Source organism: Gavialis gangeticus, unplaced genomic scaffold, assembly GCF_001723915.1.
Source record: "Gavialis gangeticus isolate Ggan-Ray unplaced genomic scaffold, GavGan_comp1, whole genome shotgun sequence".
In the NCBI taxonomy this organism is placed as follows: domain Eukaryota; kingdom Metazoa; phylum Chordata; order Crocodylia; family Gavialidae; genus Gavialis; species Gavialis gangeticus.
In genome coordinates, this window is record NW_017729030.1 from 62,538,301 (window position 1) to 62,539,009 (window position 709).

The following is a 709-nucleotide window of genomic DNA, read 5'->3' on the forward strand; positions in this document are numbered from 1 at the left end:
GCAGAATATTCCTCCTTGGAGGTAAATCCCATCCTCCATCCTTGGTAGGCTTTTCTTTTTAGCCTCAGGAAGTCTGCTAGATCTCTGGAGAGCCAGAGGTGCTGCTGTGCCCTCTTGCTGTCTTTGCTTTAAGATGGAATAGAATTAGCTTGTGCATTGAGGATTGCTCCCTTGAGGAGCAACCACTCTTCCTGAGCTACCCTCCCCCTGGGGTCGTGGTCCCCTAGTGTCTCACTGACAAGCCTCCTGAGCTTGTCAAAGTCGGCTTTCCTTAAGTCAAGGACTTCCGTGTTGCTGACTGAGTTGCCAGCTTTACAACGGATGGTGAAGGTGATCAGTTTGTGGTTGCTGTCACCCAGCTTCCCATCGACTGCTAGGTCGCCGATTAGGTCATCCCCAGTAGCCAGTACCAGGTCAAGCAGCGCTTTACCTCTCATTGGCCTGTAGACTTCTTGAGTCAGGTAGAGATCATCCATGCATGATAGGCAGCTTTGCAACCACTCGGATTTTGCTGAGTGATCCTCCCATGAGATGTCTGGGTAATTGAAGTCACCCATGACAACCAAGATTGGAGTAGGGCCAAACCATAGTAAAGCAAAACCCAACTTAGGGGTCCAAATAACAGTTTAATTAAACAGACAGCACACTACACAGCCCCATGAAGTTATTGGTTCACACACAAGCACTCACAATGGCAGCAGGAGAAAGA